Raw genomic sequence first — 21,941 nt, 5'->3', positions numbered from 1 at the left:
AATTCTTCAGGTGCTCTGTCTATGTCTATATCTAATCTCTGGAATCTATTTGTCACTTTCACTGTATAATTAAAAGGGATATAATTTAGGTCATCTCTGAATGGCCTAGTGGTGTTTCTCTACTTTCTTCAATTTAAGTCTGAATTTTGCAATAATGAACTCATGATCTGAGCCACAGTCTGTTCCAAGTCTTCATCTTCAGTTATAAAGAATACAAGCAATCTGATTTTGGTATTGATAATCTGGTGATGTCTCTGTGTAGTTTTCTCTTGTGTAGGTGGAGGAGGATATGTTATGACCAGTGTGTTTTCTTGGCAAAACTCTGTTAGTCTTTACCCTGCTTCATTTTGAAGACTATAGTAGATCTGAAAATCACTATGAACCAAGTCAACGTAATTAAGATTTATACAATGTCCACATAGCAGTAGGATACACATTCTATTCAAGTTATCCTAGACTGTAAACCAGGAGACACCAGAACATATCCAGGGACATAAAACAAGGTACAAAAATTTCATGATCTGAAAGTATTGAAACCATACAGAGTTTATTCTCTTATTACTGTGGAAATACATTTGTAACACAATCAAAATGAAAAGAGAACTTATCAAAATTTGTTGCCTGAAGCTGAAGCTGATCAATACAATTAAATACAATGTAGAATCTTGAATAAGGTATGAAAACAAATAATGGACACTAACATAAAATTTTATGAAATTTAAACAAAGTCTGTACTTTAGTTAAGAATACTACATCACATGTTAATTTCTATTTTTTTTTACAATGTAAGATATATATATATACATATATATATATATATATATATATACACACACACACACTCAGAATTGAATTAGAAATTTCAAGCTTCATTCAAAATAAATTATTTTTAAAATCACTAAGATAAGTGTCCAGACTTTTAGCAATAATACCAGATGCCAGAATAAATGGAATTGTATCAAAGCAAAAGCTTTGCAGACAAGCAAAAGTCAAGAGAATTCAATGTCACCAAAGCAGTTTTACAACAAATGCTAATGGAACTTATATAGGCAGGAAACATAGGAGAAGGAAAAGACTTACATAAAATAAACTGAAAACAAGAAAATGATAATAGGATCATCCAAGCTCACAGTTTCTTTTAATCTTTAATGTGTATTATACTCAGGATCATTCCAAACTTGCCATAGTTTATGATATTTTAGAGAAGTTCTGGTGATGTGATGCTAATTTTCAGGTTTGTTGGAATCCAAATTCCAGAGATTCTCTGGAGTCCTTTCTCCAGAGACTGACTTTCTGTCTCCTGCAGGAGAATAGCAGAGATTGTCTCTGGCCTGTGTTGAGTGGGGGGATCCTTCTAGCTTCTCTTTACTCTATTCTCTAGGAGTATTTGTTACCTAACCCTGTGTATTTCCAGGCTTTGAGGTACAGATATGCTTGTTTTTTCTTAAATTATTGCCTCAGAAGAATTGTAAGGAAGGGTTTTCCCTGTTCTACTTAGTCAGTTTCCACTGCTGCTGCTGCTGCTAAGTCACTTCAGTCGTGTCCGACTCTGTGCGACCCCATAGACGGCAGCCCACCAGGCTCCCCCGCCCCTGGGATTCTCCAGGCAAGAACACTGGAGTGGGTTGCCATTTCCTTCTCCAATGCATGAAAGTGAAAAGTGAAAGGGAAGTTGCTCAGTCGTGTCCGACTCCTAGCGATCCCATGGACTGCAGCCTACCAGGCTCCTCCATCCATGGGATTTTCCAGGCAAGTGTACTGGAGTGGGGTGCCATTGCCTTCTCTGCAGCTTCCACTAGTCCATCTATTATTCATTCTCTGATATTTTGTTGACATCAGTAGTCTGAAGTCATTTCCCATCTTGTTCTTCTTATACTTTTGGATTTATATCTTCATTTTATTGTGTTGTGTTTTCAGAAGGAAATAGTAGAAATGTTTCCCTATACTGGTAGTTTTAACTAAAAGCCATATCTTTTTTAAGTCTTTCTTTTTTCTTACTTTTCCCCATTTCAAACACTTGAATTTTTGTTGCTGTTGTTCATTTGACCATATATTGCTTATTAGTTTTTAATTTTATTTTTTAATGTTAAAGTCAAGGGAATGATGGACAAATGAATCCAAATTCCAACAGTGTATTTCTCTGTTCAGGGGAAATTATATAAGGTAATAGTTCTTTTTTTTAAATTTTTAATATTTCCTAGATATTACAACTGTACCATTTTCTATAAGAATATCTAATTAAAATGATCCAAATAACTTTTTTATTCCATATTTTCCATTACTGTGTATTTTTAAAATAATTTAAAGAAAATGGTTAACCCAACAAAATTAATTACCTTAGTTTTTATATTAAAAAAATTCAGAGTGCAGTTTTGAATTAAAGTATTGAGAAGAATGGCTATAAACTAAAATAATGCATCATGGAGTGAAAGTTTACTGAGAATAAAGTGCTTTAAAAAATACAAATCAAAGTGACTGAAATTTAGGAGTCAGGCTATGTGAAAGTCACAGTACTTCTTTAAAGATATTTGTTAAGAGTTTAAGATCCAGGATATTGCCTGCAAGTGTAAGGGGTTGTGAAGTTAAGGCCTGACAGGCTTGACTCAAATGACTTAGACTTTAAACAACTAACCTTCACATTCTAACTTCCAGAATTTGGTGGGAGGGTCTCCCTTGGGGAAATTGTAAGTATCAAGCTCTACTCTTGCTTCTATGTTCTTCATAACAATCCCTAGATTTGTCCTTGGTGGGGACTGGAGGCTGTGGAAATCCAGGGGAGGATTCTTATTAGCATTGTTATTTAAAAACAGAGTAAACAAATACCAAGGAATTCATTGCAGGGAGTATAAGGCCTTGAGCTTTGAGATATGAGGATTCAAATGGGATTTTCAAAATTGTATTGCTGGCTTTGTTAACAGAACAGACATGGAATAAAAAAAAACCAAAAATGATGTAAGGTGCTGAATGGTATTCTCTAAAGCAGCTCTCACCACCCCCTCCAAAAGTGAGTAGACTCAATTTACAGGGTACATATTTGTGACATTTTTATAAATTATGCCAGTTCAAATCCATTTCATCTTGTTTGATTTTATCCATTCCATTCCACTTTATCTCATGACAAGTCACTCAGATTTCCCTAAGCATAAGTCATTAACCTTTCAGATAAACGTTTTTAGAATTTACTAGTGGTATTTAATATATTTAAATTGGCAGTTGAATTTCTGTAACTAAATCCATATCCTTTTATGTATATGCAACTGTGTCTTTAGTGTGGGCAGCTGCGGCCAGCGCATTTAGCACGGGTGGCTACCCCACATCAGAGGTCAGGGGCAGAAGCCCAGAGGACCCCATGCCTGAGAGGAGACGGCCAAGAGGAGTTACCCCACGTCCGAGGTCAGGGGCAGGGGCCGAGAGTGCCAGGCTGCGACGGTGCAGGAAAGGCCGAGAGGAGATATCCCACATCCCAGGTCAGGGGAGTTGGCTGGGAGGACCTACCCCATGCCCGGGGTCAGGGGCGGTGGCCCGGAGATCCTAAACCATGCCCGAGGCCAGGGGCAGTGGCCAGGAGGAGCAACCCCACCTCCAAAGAGCAGTGGCTGAGCGGGCACAGGAGGGCCTAGAGGAGCTATTCCACGTTCAAGGTCAGAAGGGGCGGTTGTGAGAAGATACCCTTGGTCCAAGGTAAGGAGCAGCGGCTGCGCTTTGCTGGAGCAGCAGTGAAGAGATACCCCATGTCCTAGGTAAGAGAAGACCAAGTAAGATGGTAGGTGTTGCAAGTGGGCATCAGAGGGCAGACACACTGAAAACATAATCACAGAAAAATAGTCAATCTAATCACACTAGGACCACAGCCTTGTCTAAATCAATAAAACTAAGCCATGCCCATGGGGCCACCCAAGATGGGCGGGTCATGGTGGAGAGGTCTAACAGAATGTGGTCCACTGGAGAAGGGAATGGCAAACCACTTCAGTATTCTTGCCTTTAGAACCCCATGAACAGTATGAAAAGTTAAAATAATAGGATACTGAAAGAGGAACTCCCCAGGTCAGTAGGTGCCCAATATGCTACTGGTGATCAGTGGAGAAATAACTCCAGAAAGAATGAAGGGATGGAGCCAAAGCAAAAACAATACCCAGTTGTGGATGTGACTGGTGATAGAAGCAAAATCCAATGCTGTAAAGAGCAATATTGCATAGGAACCTGGAATGTCAGGTCCATGAATCATGGCAAATTGGAAGTGGTCAAACAAGAGATGGCAAGAGTAAATGTCGACATTCTAGGAATCAGCAACTAAAATGGACTGGAATGGGTGAATTTAACTCAGATGACCATTATATCTACTACTGTGCACAGGAATCCCTCAGAAGAAATGGAGTAGCCATCATGGTCAATAAAAGAGTTCGAAATGCAGTACTTGAATGCAATCTCAAAAATGATAGAATGATCTCTGTTTGTTTCCAAGGCAAACCATTCAATATCACAGTAATCCAAGTCTGTGCCCCACCCAGTAATGCTAAAGAAGCTGCAGTTGAACAGTTCTATGAAGACCTACAAGACCTTTTAGAACTAACACCCAAAAAAGATGTCCTTTTCATTATAGGGGACTGGAATGCAAAAGTAGGAAGTCAAGAAACACCTGGAGTAACAGGCAAATGTGGCCTTGGAATATGGAATGGAGCAGGGCAAAGACTAATAGAGTTTTGCCAAAAAAAATGCACTGGTCATAGCAAACACCCTCTTCCAACAACACAAGAGAAGACTCTATACATGGACATCACCAGATGGTCAACACTGAAATCAGACTGATTTTATTCTTTGCAGCCAAAGATGGAGAAGCTCTATACAGTCAGTAAAAACAAGACCAGGAGCTGACTGTGGCTCAGATCATGAACTCCTTATTTCCAAATTCAGACTTAAATTGAGGAAAGTAGGGGAAACCACTAGATCATTCAGGTATGACCTAAATCAGATCCCTTATGATTATACAGTGGAAGTGAGAAATAGATTTAAGGGACTAGATCTGATAGATAGAGTGCCTGATGAACTATTGACGGAGGTTCGTGACATTGTACAGGAGACAGAGATCAAGACTATCCCCATAAAAAAAAAAAATGCAAAAAAGCAAAATGGCTGTCTGGGGAGGCCTTACAAATAGCTGTGAAAAGAAGAGAAGTGAAAAGCAAAGGAGAAAAGGAAAGATATAAGCATCTGACTGCAGAGTTCCAAAGAAGAGCAAGGAGAGATAAGAAAGCCTTCTTCAGCGATCAATGCAAAGAAATAGAGGAAAACAACAGAATGGGAAAGACTAGAGATCTCTTCAAGAAAATTAAAGATACCAAGGGAAAACTTCATGCAAAGATGGGCTCGATAAAGGACAGAAATGGTATGGACCAAACAGAAGCAGAAGATATTAAGAAGAGGTGGCAAGAATACACAGAAGAACTCTACAAAAAAGATCTTCACGACCCTGCTAGTCACGATGGTGTGATCACTGACCTAGAGCCAGATATCCTGGAATGTGAAGTCAAGTGGGCCTTAGAAAGCATCACTATGAACAAAGCTAGTGGAGGTGATGGAATTCCAGTTGAGCTATTTCAAATCCTGAAAGATGATGCTGCGAAAGTGTTGCACTCAATATGCCAGCAAATTCAGAAAACTCAGTAGTGGCCACAGGACTGGAAAAGGTCAGTTTCTATTCCAAACCCAAAAAAAGGCATTGCCAAAGAATGCTCAAACTACCACACAATTGCACTCATCTCACACGCTAGTAAAGTAATGCTCAAAATTCTCCAAGCCAGGCTTCAGCAATACGTGAACCGTGAACTACCAGTTGTTCAAGCTGGTTTTAGAAAATGCAGAGGAACCAGAGACCAAATTGCCAACATCACCTGCATCATCGAAAAAGCAAGAAAGTTCCAGAAAAACATCTATTTCTGCTTTGTTGACTATGCCAAAGCCTTTGACTGTGTGGATCACCATAAACTGTGGAAAATTCTAAAAGAGATGGGAATACCAGACCACCTGACCTGCCTCTTGAGAAATTTGTATGCATGTCAGAAAGCAACAGTTAGAACTGGGCATGGAACAACAGACTGGTTCCAAATAAGAAAAAGGAGTACATCAAGGCTGTATATTGTCACCCTGCTTATTTAACTTCTGTGTAGAGTACATCATGGGAAATGTTGGGCTAGAAGAGGCACAAGGTGGAATCAAGATTACCGGGAGAAATATCAATAACCTCAGAAATGCAGATGACACCACCCTTATGGCAGAAAGTGAAGAGGAACTCAAAAGCCTCTTGAAGAAGGTGAAAGAGGAGAGTGAAAAAGTTGGCTTAAAGCTCAACATTCAGAAAATGAAGGTCATGGCATCTGGTCCCATCACTGTATGGGAAATAGATGGGGAAACAGTGGAAACAGTGTCAGACTTTATTTGGGGGGGCTCCAAAATCACTACAGACGGTGACTGCAGCCATGAAATTAATAGACGCTTACTCCTTGGAAGGAAAGTTATGACCAACCTAGATAACATATTGAAAAGCAGAGACATTCCTTTGCTACCAATGGTCCGTCTAGTCAAGGCTCTGGTTTTTCCAGTGGTCATGTAGGGATATGAGAGTTGGACTGTGAAGAAGGCTGAGTGCTGAAGACTTGATGCTTTTGAACTGTGGTGTTGGAGAAGACTCTTGAGAGTTCCTTGGACTGCAAGGAGATCCAACCAGTTCATTCTGAAGGAGATCAGCCCTGGGATTTCTTTGGAAGGAATGATGCTAAAGCTGAAACTCCAGTACTTTGGCCATCTCATACGAAGTGTTGACTCAGTGGAGAAGTCTCTGATGCTGGGAGGAATTGGGGGCAGGAGGAGAAGGGGATGACAGAGGATGAGATGGCTGGATGGCTTCACTGACTTGATGGACATGAGTCTGAGTGAAATCTGGGAGTTGGTGATGGACAGGGAGGCCTTGCATGCTGCGATTCATGGGGTTACAAAGAGTTGGACACGACTGAGCGACTGAACTGAACTGAACTGAACTGTGTCTTATGCAGCCTTAAGTTTTCCTCCTCTGGACTTCTCAGAGATATCTGATAGTTCATTTGTTGTTGTTTAGTTACTAATTCATGTTCAACTATTTTCAGGACACCAGTGACTGTAGCATGACATGCTCCACTGTCCACGGAATTTCCTGGTCAAGAATACTGGAGAAGATTGCTATCTCCTTCTCTAGGGGCTTTTCCTGACCCAGGAATTAAACCTGCATCTCCTGCATTGGCAAATGGATTCTTTACTGTTGTGCCACCAGGGAAGCTAATATTTCATTAAGTAGCTTTAAATATAACATTTGTTGATTTTTTGTTGTTGTTTATAAAACAAATTCATCCTCATGGTAAAAAAAAAAAATGCAGTAAATTGCATGAAAATAAAGCTACCTATAATCTTATGACTTTTAAAAATCCAATTATTGTAAGAAAGAAATTGGAGCTGGAGAGCATGGTCACATCCAAGGTCACATCTGAGTCCCTAGGACAGCTGTCAAATGTGGGTTCTTGGCTGACTTCATGCAGGAAAGACTTCAAGAAGGGACCACAGGAAAGTGAAAGAAGACACACACTCGATAGAGAGGGTCTGCTGCTGCTAAGTTGCTTCAATCGTCTCCGACTCTGTGCGACCCTAGAGACGGCAGCCCACCAGGCTCCCCCGTCCTTGGGATTCTCCAGGCAAGAACACTGGGGTGGGTTGCCATTTCCTTCTCCAATGCATGAAAGTGAAAAGTGAAAGTGAAGTCGCTCAGTCATGTCCGACTCCTAGCAACCCCTTGGACTGAAGCCTACCAGGCTCCTCTGTCGATGGGATTTTCCAGGCAAGGGTACTGGAGTGGGGTGCCACTGCCTTTCTGGGACATCTCAAAAGGCAAGAGTCACCAGGTTACAGGGTTGTCAGTTTTCATGCTGCTGTTTAGCTGCTAAGTCATGTCTGACTCTTTGTGACCGCACACTGTAGCCTGCCAGGCTCCTCTGTCCACGGGATTTTTCAGGGAAGAATATTGGAATGATTTGCCATTTCCTTCTCTAAAGGAATCCTCCTGACCCAGGGATGGAATCCAGGTCTCCAGTATTGACAGGTGGGTTCTTTACCTCTAGTGCCACCTGGGAAACCTATGCATATCTTAGCTTGACCAAAAAGTTTGCTTGGGTTTTCCTGTAGGAGGTTATGAACCCAAACAAACTTTGTGGCCAACCCAATATTTACTTTTTCTACAACACTTCAGAGAAAGTTACGTGCAATATGCCATTTAAGTTTAAATTCTCCACAGCACTTTTCTATAAACAAGGAACTATAGTGCTTCCCGGTGGCTCAGTGGTAAAGAATCCATCTACCCATGTAGGAGACACAGAAGATGAAGGTTCAGTTCTTGGGTTGGGAAGATCCCCTGGAGAAGGAAATGGCAACCCACTATAGAATTCTTGCCTGGAAAATGCCATGGTGGGAGAAGGCTGGTGAGCTAGTCTACAGGGTCACAAAGAGTTGTACATGACTTAGTGACTAAGCACAACTATAGTGCAGTTAATAAAAAAGGAATTTTAATATTGATAAGAATATTATCTAATCAATAGCCCATATTCAAATTTCACCAATAATCTCAATAATGTTCTTTACACTGACGTTATTTCCAGGATCCAAATCAGAGTATACCTTGAATTTAGTACCATGATAGGACTCACTAGGCCTTTTAATCCAAAACTGCTTAGCAACCCTTTTTTTGTGTTTCATGAAATAGTTTAAAAAATACAAAGAGCATATTTATTTTGTAGCCTGTCCCTTACTTGGGTCTCCTCACAATTAGATTTTGGTTACCAACTGTTGTCAAGGACACAACAAAGTACTAGACACTAACAGAATATTGATTTCCCATTATTAGTGATATTAACTTGGATCATTTGGCTAAGGTGTGTCTTCCACACAAGGGAGTATTACTCAGCCATTAAAAAGAATACATTTGAATTAGTTCTAATGAGGTGGATGAAACTGGAGCCTATTATACAGAGTGAAGTAAGCCAGAAAGAAAAACACCGATACAGTATACTAATGCATATATATGGAATTTAGAAAGATGGTAACAATAATCCTGTATATGAGACAGCAAAAGAGACACTGATGTATAGAACAGTCTTTTGGACTCTGTGGGAGAGGGAGAGGGTGAGATGATTTGGGAGAATGGCATTGAAACATGTATAATATCATATATGAAACAAGTCGCCAGTCCAGGTTCGATGCACAATACTGGATGCTTGGGGCTGGTGCACTGGGACGACCCAGAGGGATGGTATGGGGAGGGAGGAGGGTTCAGGATGGGGAACACGTGTATACCTGTGGCAGATTTATGTTGATATATGGCAAAAGCAATACAATATTGTAAAGTTAAAAAATTAAAAAAATAAAAAATAAATAAATTTAAATTTTATTTTTGAAAAAATGCTTTAGTGAGGAGATGCTTTGAGTCTATCTAAATATCCAGTTCCTCATCAAATGTTTGCCTCTGTTGATAATTCATGTTGAAATAATAATCTGTGATGATTACAAAGTGGTGATTTTTCTAATCCCACCGTGCCTTCTACATTTATTAGCACTTTTTGTGCTGTAAGATAGAACTTTCCTGTCATTATATTTATATATTTATTTGTCTATTTATGTGTTCCTTACAAAGAAAAGGCAGAGGAACCAGATAAACTGCCAACATCTGTTGAATCATAGAAAAAGCAAGAGAGTTTCAGAAAAACATCTTCTGCTTTTTTGACTGTGCTAAAGTCTTTGTGTGGATCACAACAAACTGTGGAAAATTCTTCAAGAGATTGGAATTCTGACCACCTTACTTGCCTCCTGAGGAACCTACCTGTATTCAGGTCAAGAAATGTCAGTTAGAACCAGGCATGGAACAGTGGACTGGTTCCAGATTGGGAAAGGAGTCCCTCAAGGCTGTGTATTGTCACTCTGCCCATTTAATTTATATGCAGAGTACATCATGCGGAATGCCAGGCTGGATGAAGGGCAAACTGGAATCAAGATTGCAGGGAGAAATATCAATAACCTCAGATATGCAGATGACACCACTCTTAGTGAAGAGAAACTAAAGAGCCTCTTGATGAAAGTGAAAGAGGAGAGTGAAAAAGCTGGCTTAACACTAAACATTCAAAAATGAAGATCATGACATCTGGTCCTACCACTTCATGGCAAATAGATGGGGAAACAATGGAAACAGTGAGAGACTTTATTTTCTTGGACTCCAAAATCACTGCAGATTGTGACTGCAGCTATGAAATTAAAAGACACTTGCTCCTTGGAATAAAAGCTATGACAAACTGAGACAGCATACTAAAAAGCAGAGACATTACTTTGCCAGCAAAAGTCCGTCTAGTCAAAGCTATGGTTTATCCAGTAGTCATGTATGGTTGTGAGGCTTGGACTATAAAGAAAGCTGTGCACCAAGAGCTGTTGCTTTTGAACTATGGTATTGGAGAAAACTCTTGAAAGCCCCTTGGACTGCAAGGAGATCAAACCAGTTAATCCTAAAGGAAATCAGTCTTGAATATTCTTTAGAAGGACTAATGCTGAAGCTGAAATTCCAATACTTTGGACACCTGATGGGAAGAACTGACTCATTGGAAAGAACCCTGATGGTGGGAAAGATTGAAGGCAAGAGGAGAAGAGGATGAAAAAGGATGAGATGGTTGGATGGCATCTCTGACTCAAACGAGATGAATTTGAGCATGCTCTGGGAGTTGGTGATGGACAGGTAAGCCTGGTGTGCTACAGTCCATGGGGTCTCAAAGAGTTGGATACAACTGAGCAATTGAACTGAATTGAACCCTCAGTAATAAATCATGGATTTACTTATGAGATGCATATTTTATGGCTTTTTCAGGTAATCTTCTTTCAGATAGAGTTTTCCTGAAGTTCATGGGTGAAATTCAGTCAAGTTACTTTCCAGAAAAGCCAGGTTTGGAACTTCTATCACTTGTGTATTAAAATGCTTGGTGGTGGTGGTTTAGTCGCTAAGTCGTGTCTGACTCTTGCGACTCCGTGTGTTGTAGCCTGCCAGGCTCCTCTGTTCATGGGATTGTCCAGGCAAGAATACTGGAGTGGGTTGCCATTTCCTTCTTCAGGGGATCTTCCCGACCCTGGAATTGAATCTGGATCTCCTGCACTGCAGGCAGATTCTTTACCGAATAAGCTATAAAGACACTGTTAAAATACTTACCTCACTTATTTTCTGGTATTTAAGAGTGATCAATACAATGAGTGAAACATGGAAATCGATTGACATTTTATTTGCTAACAAATTGCAAGTAATTTTTTTTTCATATTTACATTAATATGCTCACTTTTGTCTTTTTTCTTTTGGACTGTTGATATTTCTCTGACTGATTTTTAAAGGATGTGTACTTTGACATACAATTAAAATATCTTTTCCTGCCAATCATACTTGTCAATATTTACAAAAGACCCTGCAGCTCAGGAAGTTTCTCTAACCCTCCTTTTAGAAAATTATCAAGAGGATGGCCAGACTCCAATCTACCTGTCTGAAACCCAAGCCCCTGGTGTCTTATTTATTGTTTGCAATCTGATGTCTTGTGCAGACAGATGCCTCGGTTGGCACGTCACCTGACTGCTGATTTGTGCTTTACCCCTGGACACTGTAACTCCAATTAGCTTCAACTCTGTTCTGTAGCCTGAGGATAAGTCCTGTTTTAAGCCCCTTATTCCCTCAAGGTACAATAGCCTTGGGTTCTGCCTGTCTTGAAGGGAAATTCTGACAAGTAGAAGATACATTTGGAAGAATACAGATTGCATTTGCATTCCAACCAAACCTGTGGTGCTTCATCTAGATTAGAAGTTCTCAGCATGCGGCTCTGAGAGCTTCTCAGGTGGTCAGCAAGATCAAGATAGTTCTTATAATAAAATTAAGATTCCATCTTTCTCCTTTACTCTCATTCTTTCACAAGTGTACAGTGGAATTTTCCAGAGGCTACATGATTTCTGATATTGCAACAGATTGGAGATAAAACACATATGAAAACCCAGCCATCTTCTGTTCAATCACTAAACAGAATTACAAAATGTAAAACAATGATACTCTTCTCACTGGAATTGGCTTTAAAAAATGTAGTCATTCTACATTAAAATATGCTGCTAACATTAGGATTTAATTGATATTTTAAATTTATATTTTTAAGTTTAATATCTAACATGTTAAATATAAAACCCACATGAGTGAATGAAATTAGCAGTTAGGATTTTAAAATGAAAAACAATTCTGTCACCTTTCTGCTGAAAAACCATCTATAACTACACTGCACATATAAATTCTTAGTAATCGTTAGAACTCTACACTGTGTTAACTGACTTGTGCCTGCACGAGTAGCCTCTCCTCAACTCACTTTCTCTCTGGAAGTGTTATTTACACTGGTCTTCTTTCAGATCCTCCAAGGAGCCAGTTTCTTTCCAACTAGAGGAGCTCTACAGATGTTCCCTTTGTCAGAAACATTCCCCTAATGTCTTGCACAGCTATCTCATCTCTCCTCCTTGGAGATACCATTTCTGGATTACTGTTCAGTTTTTAATTATGCTTTCTTTCTTTCTCTCTTTTTTTTTCTTTTTTTTTTTAATGCCTTTTCCATATAGACCTTGTTACTTTAATAAGCATATATCAGGGCACACAAGGACTTGAAGGAAACCAGTTCTTGGGCATGGCTGATACTCCCTGAGTAACTGTACCGCTGTACTGTTCACTGTACTCTCTGGTTTCCCATTCTTTTCCCAAGTCTGAGGAAGAGAGAATTCATTCTCCTGTAAGTTTCATCAAAATTTCATATTTTAAATAATTTTTTTTGTAATGTTATACTGTGCTTAGTCACTCAGTCATGTCCAACTGTTGCAACCCTATGGACTGTAGCCCTGGAAATTCTCCAGGCAAGAATACTGGAGTAGGTTGTCATGCCCTCCTACAGGGGACCTTCCCAAGCCAGGGATCCAATCCAGGTCTCCCACATTGCAGGCAGATTCTTTACCATCTGAGCCACCAGGGAAGCCCCAGAAATATTGGAGTTTTTGTAATGTTAGCTATAGTTAATGAGAGAGTTCTAAAATTCCCCCAGAGTTGGTGCCCTCTATATAGTCTTTCTAAGTATATTTGTTTATTTACACTGAATTGCAAGTACCTAGAGAGAGGAAGAAAAAAAAAATAAATATATATATATATATGCCAAACACACACATGCCTACACACAGTCATCATACACACAAATACTTAGAAATACAAGTTATCCTACCTAAGATCATGGCATCCGGTCCCATCACTTCATGGCAAATAGATAGGGAAACAATGGAAATAGTGACAAACTTTATTTTCGTGGGCTCTAAAATCACTGCAGATGGTGACTGCAGCCATGAAATTAAAAGATACTTACTCCTTGGGAAAAAAAAAAAAAAAAAAACTATGACCAACCTAGACAGCATATTAAAAAGCAGAAACATTAGTTTGCCAACAAAGGTCCATCTAGTCAAAACTATGGTTTTTCCAGTTGTCATGTATGGATGTGACAATTGGACCATAAAGAAGGCTGAGTATCTTTCTGAACTGTGGTGTTGGAGAAGACTCTTGAGAGTCCCTTGGACAGCAAGGAGATCAAATGAGTCAATCCTAAAGGAAATGAATCCTGAATATTCATTGTAAGGACTAATGATGAAGCTGAAGTTCCAATATTTTGGTCACCTGATGTGAAGAGTCAACTCATTAGAAAAGAGCTGATGCTGGGAAAGATTGAAGACAGGAGAAGTGGATGACAGAGAATGAGATGGTTGGATGGCTTTACCAACTCGATGGACATGAGTCTGAGCAAACTCCAAGAGATGGTGAAGGACAGGGAAGCCCGGCATGCTGCAGTCCATGGGATTGCAAAGAGTCAGATGCTACCAAAGAACAATAACAACAAGTGATGATTTGTGATCATTTATGTATAAAAATCTAAATACTGACAATATGCCATTTGTGTTTATACCTGTTTCCATTATGACCATTATGCAGCATTTGTTAATTGACGAGTGAAGTCAATGAAAATTTGTAATGGATAAGCCTGGGATGCTATGATTAAGAAACGGTAACCAGATGTCCCAAAATTCTTGCTGGATTGTTCACTTCTGAAATAATAGGTAGTTTAAATGGACCTATAAAAGAAGACATGGCTTAGAAGATTGAAAGGAGGGAGTAAAGCCACTGGAGGACACATTTTATTAAAGCCATGATTAAAGATGCAGAGAAGTCTCTGATTTGTTTGTAGATCTCTCAGGGTACTTGGAATTGACTAGGATTTCTACACTTAGAAATAATAGGGAAGTAATCAGACAAGTAGATCAACTGCCACCACAGAGAGTTACAGATCTACTTTGAAGAAGAAAATATCAATTTTCAACCCTCTTTCTTTTTGTACACTCCTCAGTTTTTCATTCAAGAAGGCATACGCAGACAGAAAGTTTAGTGCTTTTATGTTGTCTGAAGTCATTTTGGTCATGGAAAAAAGAGATTTGCCAAACCCATTTCTATTAAGGTGTACATAAGTCTGGTACACATTAACTTCTCCTAGAAAAAAATGTGTTTTGAAAAGCAGACTTGATGACCTAAGGGATGTATGATTGCCATCAAAGACTGTGCTGATAGCAAATAAAACTCTAGTGAAAAGTTCTTACCAGCTCTCTCAAATGACATATACAGGTACTATTCTTCATCCTTTGGTTTCTACAGTACAGAACTTTAACCAAATGGCAGGCAAACATACTACTTGTGAACTGAGCATATTGATATGTTTGTTCAAACTGCTTTCTCTACACGATAGGTCCTATATGGTAGTAGGAAAAGGTTTTTGAGTCCAGCAGAAGTGAGAGTGAGTCCTGCCTCACTCCCTTCCCACCTTGAACTCCTTACATTCTCAATGATACTGTTTCCTCATCTGGAAATGAGAATAATAGATACTTGTGAAAATTAGAGATGACAAGAATACACATAGTGGGCACTTCATATGTTAGCTAGTTTGAGGGAGCTTATAGTTGTACAATAGATATTACAATTACATAAATGTGACTGATCAATATGTATAGATCTTTATATACAACATCTGATTCTGCCTCTGTATATAACATATTAGATATATTATGCATAGCATATATACTGTCCTCATTTCCTTTTCTGTATTTGTTCATCTAAGCTGTCTATGCAGCTACAACATTTCCCAATCAGAAGGGACAGTGGCCACAGACACTGGGAAGGTCATCTTTGTGCCTACCAGCTGCTATCAGCTCTATGTTTAATTAAATTCAAGGTCCGTATTAAATAAAACTTCCTCCTTGATATTGTTATCAATACCATCCGTTGGTTATAACACTGGATTCCCACAGCACTTTTTCACATGTCTATTTTATTTTGATAATTGAACACTTTTTAATTAACCTATTTCCCATGTTACAATTTCCATATGCCATCCCCCGAGTAAACTCTAATCATTTTGAAAACAGGGAGTATGTCATACTTCTTTCATAACTCATAATATCAAGGGAAATACCTGCATATGAAAGGTGCTTCAAAATATTTGTTGAATTTTATTGAAATGAATCTGCTAGGAATGAGAATGACACTGACTTCACCCTCCAGTCACAAATTGGCCCTCTTTTCACTCCTAGCTCTGCTGGCTCTGTACCTAGTCAGTGATCCACGTGCATTGGCCATTGGTTTTGTGATTGTGCCACCATGCCAGAATACAAAAAACTTGTTTTTTTCTCATGTTCAGTACAATCGGCTCTCCTATTCTGAAGTGGAATAAGTTTCCTGGTATGATTGCTTTTGAAGAGGAAAATTTCTATGAGAAAAAGCTAGGAAGGGTTCACTCCTGCTCTAACTGCATTTTTTAATCATCGCTGTTTGCCCCTCCAGTGCGTCTGCCCATTTCCAAAGCCAAGCTTGTGATTTTGATGCACCATCATGGCTAAATACAGTATATCATTTCAGCAGGCTCTTCACATTGTGTTATTGTTAATGATGCTTTTTATTTACCAGAACCATAGGCAATATGATATTACTCTCATTCAGTGAGCCCGGCAGGAGACTTTTTAAAAGTGTAATGCATTTGCTCTAATGTCTCTGATCAGGTGGATCCGGCCTGGAAGAACTCCAAGTCGGATAATTACATTTTCGCTACCTATAATTTCCACCACATTTTTGAGAGCTTGTCACATTCTTCTCGTTTCACACCCCACATGTATGTGGTGTTTGCTGAACACTATTTTAAAAAGAAAATAAAATCAGCCAGTCTTAACATCCAGGAGGTAAGGAAAAGTTATGGAGAGGTTAATGGAGAGGTCAGAATAGACGCTTGAAGGGACATCCCTGAACTTTGTCTCTATTTTTCTTCATTCCTTCAAAAGCCATATCCTTTTTTACCCTTTTGTCATGACCTCATATTCTCTCACTTTTAGACAAACAGCATTCTCATGCTATTATGACTTTCCCATAATGAGAGGAAGTGATCTAGTAGGATTATCCTAACTGAAGCATACACATTATGCTTCATAACTTGTCCGGAGGAATTTACACTTTATACATGATAACTACTGGAAGGAGCAAGGTGTCACACAAAGGGACTGATTTCCAAAGGCTGGAAATGTGAGACTGTGTCCTATGAAAAAAGAGATCCTCCATGTGAGGAGTGCAGTGCATGCACCTAAATTCCCTCTCATGCTTACACACTGGAACTCCACTGATTTTCAAGGTAAAAAGAAATACTAGATTTTACATTTCATTGTCTCTAATAGGTTACATTAGCATACAAGGCTCTTTGCACAGAAGGTATGACAGGGTCAGGAAGAATGTTTTTAATGTTTCTAATATAAGACTTCTCAGAGGCAACCATTTTTTAAAGAGTAAAAGCACCTGAAGTCAAATGATGAAGGTGAATGACTAAGCTGAGTAATAATATCTGAGTACAAAAAGGTACTACCTTGAGATCCATAAAGTAAGACTAATTTTCAATCCTGCCTGATAGAATTAGAAAGGACGCCATGGTAGGGTATCAATCCTTGTATCATAGTTACATGAAGGTACAGCTTAAAGGTAAACTCTTCCTTGAGTGGGTAATGCCCATTTCAATAGTGTGTCATATTTTTGTTTTTAATGGATATACATGATGTGCTGTTACTCCTTTCATATGTCTCCCTTCCCTTTGGGGGACTTGGGTGCCCACAGCATCCCTATAAACCATGTCAGCCTATCCAGATGCCTCCCCATCAGAGTCACATGCAGCTCACCATCTAGGCAATTGCTCAGCTGACAATGAGAGCGGACATCACTGTAATGCAGGAGCCCAGCATGTATTTATGGAACATCAGTTTAATCTGTAATATTATAGCTGTCAATGCCATCTGGCGTAGGCTTTATTTTATATGTTTTCCCTTTTCTCCTTTTTGCTATGCCTTGATTTTGTTAATTCTATGCAGGTTTATGAGGGAGTTTGCTGTAGATTGAATTTGGTCACCTGTCTTTGCTTTCCTGATATCACATTTAACATTTGGGCTTATATTCAAAGTTGCCATTTTTTTTTTGTTTGTTTGTTTGTTTTGTTTTTTGATCACCTGGTTTAACAGTCATTGCTTGCGAATTTCATGGATTTCTTGTTGCACTGGCAGTAAATCTGACTCATATTCTCAGTCTAGCATCTTGTGCTTGTAATACTGGTATGGGTCACTGTGACCTTTGAACACCATCATCCCATGACTTCTGGTATTTCCTAGTTGGTTTCAGTACCACAAAAAAACAGCCCATTAATCACATATCTGAAATCTTTGCCTTGAAATGTCTTCCCATTTCACAACTCTCTTTGACAGTCAGAATTCTTCTGCATTTATTTCTACTGCCTTTTCTAATGTTACCGTTCAAGTAAATGTCCCCATTTTTTTAAAGCACGATCCACCAGCCTTCCAACTCTGGTCATCACGTTTTCCTTCAGAAGTTGTATCCACACTTAAAGAGTTAGTCCTACTAGACTAGCTGCCACTAAATAGTCCTACTGCCACCACTGGTACTACTAGTTCTACTAGTTTACTATCCTCTAGAGCAAGGGCTGAGGAAGTTTTTAAGTAAGACCCCAGATAGTAAATGCTTTATACTTTGTGGGCTGCATGAAGTCTTTTTTGGTCAATCTTTTGCTTATTATTATTTGTATTTTTTTTGTTGTTGTTGATTTATTTTTACAACCCTTTGAAAATGTTAAAAAAAATGTGGTATAGGCCATTCAAAAAATTGTACTGATCCTTTTACTAAATACCAAAGGAAGGAAAATAATGGATTCTTATTCTGTATATAGGTCAAGAAGACTGAGGAGGGATGATGAATCATTACCACCAAAAATTAAAGAGATAAAATGGTGACTTTAGAATAAGTAGTTTTACTAGGAAAATTCTTTTTTGAGTAAATGCAGTCACTCCCTAACTTTTCTGTTTTGTGTGACTTTTCTTTTTATCTTCTGCTTCAAACAGAGTCAATATACCCTTGGCCTTCTACAAAGAATTTAAATAGTCCCAAGTGCCTGTTATTTTCTTTCATATCAAGTAGAATGTGTTTGTAGTTTCTCCTTAGAGAATAAACCCATCTTGAGTTGACTTGTAATTGGACTGGACTTCATGAATAGGCTGTGTTGAATTAGGCACTTTACAAGCCATGAGATAAGACGACCTTTCAAAATGCTTTTCACACTCTTGGTGTTCCCACTCTTCTCAAGTTACTATTTTAGATCTTGAAGGGTTTTGTTTTCTCTTTGCAAATTCATATTTAATGGAAGATATTAACACCATAACCTGTATTATCTGTCACTTGGCTTAGTCATATTGGCAGACAGATCTTTTGGAGAAGTCTTTGTGGAAGAGAAAATGTAACAAAGTGAAAGAAAAGAGGGATGCAGGACGGTCCTGAGAAAGAGATGGGGAAATGACCAACAAACAATCTCTGACCAAGCATTTGCTCCTCTGAAATTTCTTTAAGAACCCCCGTGTCTTAGTAAGGATTATTGGTTACAAACTATCATAAATTTACTGCTATCCAGAACAGTGAAGCCCAGGAAGGACCATGATATTCCACAGACACTTTTGTGTCTTTGTAGCTATTGAAAGAGGAGAAGGCAATGGCAACCCATTCCAGCAGTCTTGCCTGGAAAATCCCATGGATGGAGGAGCCTGGTAGGCTTCAGTCCATGGGGTTGCTAAGAGTCGGACATGACTGAGTGACTTCACTTTCAGTCTTCACTTTCATGCGTTGGAGAAGGAAATGGCAACCCACTCCAGTGTTCTTGCCTGGAGAATCCCAAGGACGGGGGAGCCTGGTGGGCTGCCATCTCTGGGGTCGCACAGAGTCGGACATGACTGAGGCAACTTAGCAGCAGCAGCAGCAGCAGCTATTGAAAGAGCCAAAGACAGTCTACCACCAGTCTGCTACGTAGGAAATCTCTGCTGTCCTCCACCAAATTCAGGAAAAATAATAACCTGGTAAAGAAACATTTTCATTCTTAGCTTATTGAATAAATAAGCCAGAAAACACACCCAGACATACCCAAGCATAGGGGCAAATTTTCTTGGCTCATGAAACATCTCCAAAGAAGAAAACTATGAATTTATATTACTAAACTTCAAAGGGCATGGATGTGGTAAAATAATGGAGACATGTGACTGAAAAGGGATTCTGATTTTTACAATACGGGGTAGGCAATTTGAAGAGCTCATTTGATATTTCTAAGACTATATATTCAGTGTCTCTTTCAATAATTTGAGTTATTTGTTACCATTTAAAAAATTCAACTAGTGTTTCAGGCTGTTTTTCAGTTTTCTGCTCTTCTTTTGGTGCCTAGCATAGGACTTGTCCATTGCATAGATTCAATGTGATATGTTGAACAATTGATTAAATTGTATTCCAGAGCTATGCTTGAACTTCATAAATCTCTTCCATCTCAAATTTGTTGTTCTGAATACATGAAAAAGAAAAAAGACAATGTACCCTACTTTGCCCTGCCTCAGTCACTCTTTGTCCTTGCATCAAGTACAGAGATTTATTTTGTTTAATCAGCCCTGATCAAACAATCTCTCTAACCAATTAACCTTTCAGGTTATTTCCCTCTTATTTCTGAAAATTTGTCTTTAGCTGACTTCTTCCAAGGTGTTCAGAAAGAGCCAAAGTGATACAGTGGGATAGTGTGATAAACAGATGGAAAAGGAAAAAGGTGGTAATTTAATTAGTAGAAATATGAAGAATACCATATATCCTCTCACTCTGACACTGTAAACACACACACATGTAATCTTCCTTATAGTCATCTGTTCTGAAATTCTAACCAATAGACAGATATTCATGCATTTAGAATGCTCACATCTCAGGTCCTAATCAGGTGAATAGTACCTAGAAAATGCCTTGTCAAGCAGGTTGAAGCTAAAGGGAGAAATACTGCAGACATTTCATAAGGTATAAGAAAGAGGAATGGAGTGGGGACTTGGCAATATGATAAAGTATTCCTCTTGTTGATACTCCCTCATTAAATGTATCTTATGACAACATGTTTTAAAATATTAAGCATTTACAATGTTTTCTGGTATCCATTTAGCACAAATGGCATTAAAGTGAAGTTGCTCAGTTGTGTCCAACTCTGTAACCCTATGGAATGTAGCCTGCTAGGCTCCTCTGTCTATGAGATTTTCCAGGCAAGAATACTAGAGTGGGTTGCCATGCCCTGCTCCAGGGATTCTTTCTGACACAGGGATCAAACCTGCACCTTCAGTGACTCTGCGTTGCAGGCAGATTCTTTACCACTGAGCCACCAAGGAAGTCCTCAAAACATTACATATTAAAGTGTGTGTGTGTGTGTGTGCACGTGTGTGTTTATTAGTGAAAAAAGGCAGTGTGAAAGGAACAGAAGCAACCTTCCTGGTTTCATAACTATTTTGAATAAACAGTATAATATGCTTTTTTAAAAAGACCCAATAAAATGGCATTTCTCTGAATTTGTATGACATGAGGTCACTTTGCTCCATAATTTAAAGCTAAAAATTTTAGATTTAAATTTTTAAAGCTTTCAAATTTCTGTCTCCATTGACAATCTCACCACTCTGAGACATTCCAACTTAGTTTATCTTTGTTTTATGGTTAAATGTTTTTGTTGGGAGTTCTAAACCTTTGGGAACATAATAAAGACAGAAAATCCAGGCAGAATTCTCTTTCATGATAGCAAAACTCCAAGACGATGCTCATCAAATAATTGTGAGCCTTAAAAAGCATTCAAAAGTCACAGTTTTCAATGATGTGTAGAATAATTCAATCCAACATCAGCATTACATCTGTGGTAGATAATTTTCAGCAGTAAAATGCCATCGTCTCTCTTTAACTTGGGGGTGTTGGAGGTTTTTGTCTCCATTTCACCAGACAGAGTACAAAACATTGTGACATGCTTAATATTTCTTCCGCCAAGATGTCCACTCCGATTCCTCACCCTTTACAGAGTTGTTGATTTCATCCTGCATTTAGCTGCCAAAAAAGCGATTGCGTGTGCAGCACCAGTAACAAAGTGAAAATGAATTATGCATCAGAAGAAACTGCATTTGAGTCAAAAAACTTAGACTTCAGCATCTTCAAATTACAATATGATTTAAGAAGGAATACATTTAAGGAGATAGCAATGGACTGAGGTGAAGGGGTCAGCATTGGCCCAGTTTAATATAATTTAGTTTTCAATTATTTATTTTTTAAAGAGCTACTAAGCACACTGAATCTCTTTAATGGCAATGTCAAAAGTATGGAGACTGGAGAAAAGCCATGAATAATAGTGACAGATTGTTATGCATGGTAATGTTATAGGGCTTCTGCAAAG

This window comes from Bos indicus, chromosome 24 (assembly GCF_029378745.1).
Source record: "Bos indicus isolate NIAB-ARS_2022 breed Sahiwal x Tharparkar chromosome 24, NIAB-ARS_B.indTharparkar_mat_pri_1.0, whole genome shotgun sequence".
Classification (NCBI taxonomy): Eukaryota; Metazoa; Chordata; class Mammalia; order Artiodactyla; family Bovidae; genus Bos; species Bos indicus.
The sequence above is the reverse complement of the archived record's forward strand: the minus strand, read 5'-3'. Positions refer to the sequence as shown.